Source organism: Lathyrus oleraceus, chromosome 3 (genome assembly GCF_024323335.1).
Source record: "Lathyrus oleraceus cultivar Zhongwan6 chromosome 3, CAAS_Psat_ZW6_1.0, whole genome shotgun sequence".
In the NCBI taxonomy this organism is placed as follows: domain Eukaryota; kingdom Viridiplantae; phylum Streptophyta; class Magnoliopsida; order Fabales; family Fabaceae; genus Lathyrus; species Lathyrus oleraceus.
In genome coordinates this window covers 91,764,397-91,769,531 of record NC_066581.1, presented here as the reverse complement: position 1 = coordinate 91,769,531, position 5,135 = coordinate 91,764,397, and the positions used below count along the sequence as shown (strand labels likewise).

Genomic DNA, 5,135 nt, shown 5'->3' with positions numbered 1-5,135 from the left:
GCATGAGTTCCATAGGTAAGTACCCTCCCTACTGAAGTTTGGTTGGTTCAACCTGTCCTAGAATAGTAACCGGGTTCTAGAAGGATCTCAAATCATCGACCTTCCTTTAAGTCCACTTCAGTGCAACACCAAGTGGTTGACCGAAGCTTCCCTAAAGTCCAATCTCAAAGAGTGTAGTATCGAGTCTCAACCAACCTCAGTCAGAACCGAAGTCAGTTATCTCACTACTTTCTAATGGCTAGGATGAGTCAATTAGGGTTCTAAAGGTCTGGTTAATGCTTTGATGACACCACGCGGAAGCCAAATTTTTCCTCAAGTAAACATGAGGCACATCAGGACATCCAAAGTGTCACATTAACCGTAGCCATCATTTTGACCATTCCAGTATACGTCGGATAGTCGCGATGATCTATTGCTACTTACCTAAGGTACACTAGATCCGGGTGTAGGATCTTTCACTCAAGCATAAAATACCCAGGCAATCCCTTAAAAGTAAATCAGACAATTTAAATAAGCGATCTTGTTTTTTAAGGTAACCTCTCTTTATCATCCCCAGCAGAGTCGCCAGTTCTGTCATACGGTGAACTGACTTTGAGTGTTTTTGCTTTGGAAAGCAAATGTCGCGGTTAGCAAGAGTCGCCACCGACTTTTCTTTCATCCAATAAGGAAAGGCGGAAAAGAACAGGAAAGACCTTAATTTAGATTTTGGGTTCGGGAGGTACATTATACAAAGGGAAGGTGTTAGCACCCTTTGTATCCATGGTTATCCATGGGCTCTTAATTGCTTGATCACTTATGTTTTTCTTGTCTGAAAAAAAGTGTGTGAGAGCTGTTTAGAAAATGTTTTGAAAAGAGAATTTAACTTTGTAATGATTCTTGTATGAATGTATACAAAGTGGTTATCTCGTTTAGTTTTGAAAGTTATTTAGAAAAATATAACTAGACAATGATTCTAGTACGAATGTATGCCAAGTGGTGATTTTCTAATGGAGGTTTTGAAAAGTGTGAGGTGTGAAAAGTAGTTTTAATTGTGAGCAAGCATTTAGGAGTTATACCTACCCAAGGTCTTTATGGGCATTTCCTATCCTTACGAGGGTAAAACTGTCCTTACTATTGAGAAGTAAGTAGTTTTATCCTTTGGATGTAAAAGGGTCATCGTAGGGTCATCGATTGGTCATTGAAGGCAACATTTGTGAGGATACCTTAGCATTCGAAGGGACTATCATCATTTAACCGTAGGCTACACCGAAGGTCATCGAGGGACAAAGGCAACATTCGAGGGACTATGATGATTTAACCGAAGGGTCTTTGCTAAGTGTATCCCCATATTCGCGGGACATGACCATAATACCGTAATATCGTAGGGTAACAAAGAGAGGTCCGAGATCACTTATTTAAAGGCAAAGTTTTACAATTAATTATATAGCCGTAATCAATTAGGTAATTAGGTCCGCATTAAAGTTAATGAAATCAATACATTAAAATCAGCTAGGTAATTTAGGATGAATCTCCACATTAAAATTAATTGAGTAATTCAGGGTGAATCTCCATAAGGGTATCCCACACATAAAGTGGAATACCTAGCCGGCCATTTCCTCGGGAATATGTAAACCTTTACACCATTCAGCACACGGGTTAGAACATCGAGATAAAGTACAATTGGAAATTGCACTACAACACAACAGTCATAAAGTCAGGCCAACTGATGCAGAATTATAATAAATCTTGATTAGATAAACATAAAGCAGAACAGAAAAGAAACAAAACAGCCACTGTCCCGTTTGCTCCTGCTTCGCCTAGCGAAGGCTTAGTGAGTGCTCGCTACAGGCTCGCTTAGCGATGTGCTAGCGAGCAGATACGGGTTTTGAGTTTGATAGCAGCATGTTCCCCGGCACCCTGAACTTTGTGGCATTGAATTACAGGAATAACATGGACAAACATTCAGAATATCCAAGCATATTTAAATTCGCATGTGAAATCAAATTACATATCCGAAAATTTAATCATGATGCCTTATGTATGTAGAGATTATCGATTAAAAGCATAAAACATTAGAGATACGCAAACCTGTTTGCAACCGAGCTGCGATGTTGAAGGGACTGACCACTCTTGGTATCAGATGGAATTGGGCGGCAGTAGCTTCGGAGCGGAGGAGCGCCTTCAGGGTTTCTTTACTCGGAACTCTCTAAGGTAGCCTCCAGGGTTTCTGTCCGTCTTCGTCTCTGTTTTCGTCCTTTTCTGACTGAAGCTTGGCTATTTATAATGCTCTTGTTGTGACCTAATGGGCTCAGAATGAAGCCCAAAAATTCTGATGTTCGCAAGCTTCGCTAGGCGAGCGTGTAGCGAAGGTTCGCTAGGCGAAGGAATTGCTCGCCTAGCGAGCAGGCCAGTTTGGGCCATTTTCTGGATTGGGCCTGTTGTGAGCTGAGCTTTTGTTCCTTTAAGGTCAGTGTCTTGCAGAACAAGTTGGAGTGCTTCGAGAAATGTTTTGCAAGATTAATGGGCAAATTTTGGGGTATGACAATAATGTTGAGAATTTAAATGAATTCTAGTTAAGTAAAGTAGTTAACAGTGAATTTAATCACATATTTAAATAGGAGTGTTGTGAGAGTCAATTATGGTATGAAACCTAATTATGGGTTGAACACTTTTGGATTTTGCTACCTAATTCATTGTATATATAACAATAGTTAAAACTGAACCAAACAATAAATTGGTGTAGATAAGAGTGTAAGGTTTTAAGTTTTGGCTAGAGTCGAGCCAATGTCGAATCGGAAACAATTCATTTGACAATTTTAATTTAATATAAGATATATTTATTTGTTTTATTACCAAAGAAATAAATTTCCATATTTTATACAAATATGGTAGTACTACACGAGTGAGTATTGAATTTGTAAATAAACACAAGGAATAAATTTGGTATTTGATCTTAAATTGTTTTTAATAGAAAGATTATTCATAGGACTTAGTCATAATCTCTTAATTCACAATACGAAGTTTTAGTTTGGAAAAAGAATTTTATGACACTTTAAACTACTACATAATAATAACACAAATAAATAACGATTTTTTTTTATGTGAACATAAAAAAAGGTAGTATGGGACTATCCATTAAATTCCACTTCAACTATAATAAATTGAAAACAATATTCTATACTCCATTTACTCGGCCTCCACCAAAGATAACATAGATTTGTATTGTTTGGTAACTTATTCTCTTCTCAACAACTTCTATTCTTTTTCTTGCCTCCCACATTTGGCAATCACCCAGTTAAAGTATTTTATCCTTTACTTCCACACTCATCAAGATAAAAAGACGAGTCAGTCTCTCTATAAGACTTGAAAAGATGATTTATTCTATATCCCAGACTATGAACCTTCTGAAACGTTTTTTTTTTTCGATTTCAGCGGTTCGCAATCGATTTTTATGGTTTTGTTTTATGGGTTATTATGTTTAATTGGACATGACACTGTTTCGTTTTCTCTTCAACTAGTCATAGCGGCCTGTCTGGTACGGTTTTGATCGCAATGTGTCTATAGTCTTCAAAGTGCTTAATCAACTTCGTTCTTCGTCCTAGTCATTTAAAATAATATGTAATGTAGCTATATTCTCTCTTACAACATGTCTCTTTGGCTCATTCTAGAAAATAAAATTTATTTAGTTGATTCACAAAATTGTAAATTAACTTTTGAAATTAATGTTGATGCATTGTAAAATTTACAAAAATATAGTGGTAAGCATTAAAATTTAAATTAGAGTTAACACCATTTGGCTTCGCCCAGGCTCGAACTGGGGACCTTCAGTGTGTTAGACTGACGTGATAACCAACTACACCACGAAACCACCTATGTTTCATTGAAACATTTTAAATGGTTTTAATAAAAGTTATTGTAATTGTATATTATTGATTAGTTGTTATTCCATTTACATGTAGTTATAAATGTGAATGTTTAAATTGTTTGACTGATGAAAGTTTATTATTATATCAATTTTAATGATAGTTCATATGGTTTTAAGTAACACGACCTTTCGTGAAAAAGAATTAATTAATCCATCAGACTCATAATATGTGTCAGTTTTGAAAAAACAAAAATCAGTTTCAAATCATTTGTCCATTAAAAATACCAAAGAAAAATTTATTATTATTTCCCCCCACCCCCCAAGGTTACCATTATTTTTTAAACCTTTACCCACATATGCATTCCTCTGACTACTATTATTAGAAATATATTATTAAATAATATTGATTTTATATTGGAAATCAACAAAACTAACTATTAATATAAGAAATGTGTTAATATCATTAAAGACAATTTTAAATTAGAATGATGGAGTAGTATATTTATATAAAATAGATTTCAGAAAAGAAAGAAAATAAGAATTAGGGGTTATGTTCATAAAATAAGTAATAGATAATGTTGAGAATTTAAATGAATTCTAGTTAAGTTAAGTAGTTAACAGTGAATTTAACCACATATTTAAATAGGAGTGTTGTGAGAGTCAATTATGGTATGAGACCTAATTATGGGTTGAACACTTTTGGATTTTGCTACCTAATTCATTGTATATATAACAATAGTTAAAACTGAACCAAACAATAAACTGGTGTAGATAAGAGTGTAAGGTTTTAGTTTTGGCTAGAGTCGAGCCAATGTCGAATCGGAAACAATTCATTTGACAATTTTAATTTAATATAAGATATATTTATTTGTTTTATTACCAAAGAAATAAAATTTCCATATTTTATACAAATATGGTAGTACTACACGAGTGAGTATTGAATTTGTAAATAAACACAAGGAATAAATTTGGTATTTGATCTTAAATTGTTTTTAATAGAAAGATTATTCATAGGACTTAGTCATAATCTCTTAATTCACAATACGAAGTTTTAGTTTGGAAAAAGAATTTTATGACACTTTAAACTACTACATAATAATAACACAAATAAATAACGATTTTTTTTGATGTGAACATAAAAAAAAGGTAGTATGGGACTATCCATTAAATTCCACTTCAACTATAATAAATTGAAAACAATATTCTATACTCCATTTACTCGGCCTCCACCAAAGATAACATAGATTTGTATTGTTTGGTAACTTATTCTCTTCTCAACAACTTCTATTTT

At 34.0% G+C, this 5,135-nt stretch overlaps 1 non-coding gene across 1 annotated transcript; it reads right to left on the bottom strand.

Moving 5' to 3' along the window:
• Positions 1 to 3,773: 3,773 nt before the first annotated feature.
• On the bottom strand, positions 3,774 to 3,847 carry TRNAV-AAC (transfer RNA valine (anticodon AAC)). Its single transcript has one exon. It is a non-coding gene; the product is annotated as a tRNA-Val (tRNA).
• Positions 3,848 to 5,135: the final 1,288 nt, after the last annotated feature.